Here is a 263-nt window from a genome sequence, read left to right on the forward strand (position 1 = left end):
CCTGCCATGTACTAAACAATGTGTTTGATGTTCACCAAGCGTGAAGACAACTGCTACCATTTCTTTTTTTTTTTTTGAGTTGGAGTCTCACTCTGTCACCCAGACTAGAGTGCAGTGGCTGCTCCCGGCCACCGCAGCCTTGACCTGGTGGGCTCCGGCGATCCTTCCGCCTCAGCCTTCCGAGTAGATGGAATTACAGGCATGTGCTACCATGCCCGGCTGATTTTTTGATTTATTGTAGAGATGAGGTCTCGCTGCCCAGG

This window comes from Carlito syrichta, unplaced genomic scaffold, assembly GCF_000164805.1.
Source record: "Carlito syrichta isolate Samal-C Ts95f unplaced genomic scaffold, Tarsius_syrichta-2.0.1 Scaffold303153, whole genome shotgun sequence".
In the NCBI taxonomy this organism is placed as follows: Eukaryota; Metazoa; Chordata; class Mammalia; order Primates; family Tarsiidae; genus Carlito; species Carlito syrichta.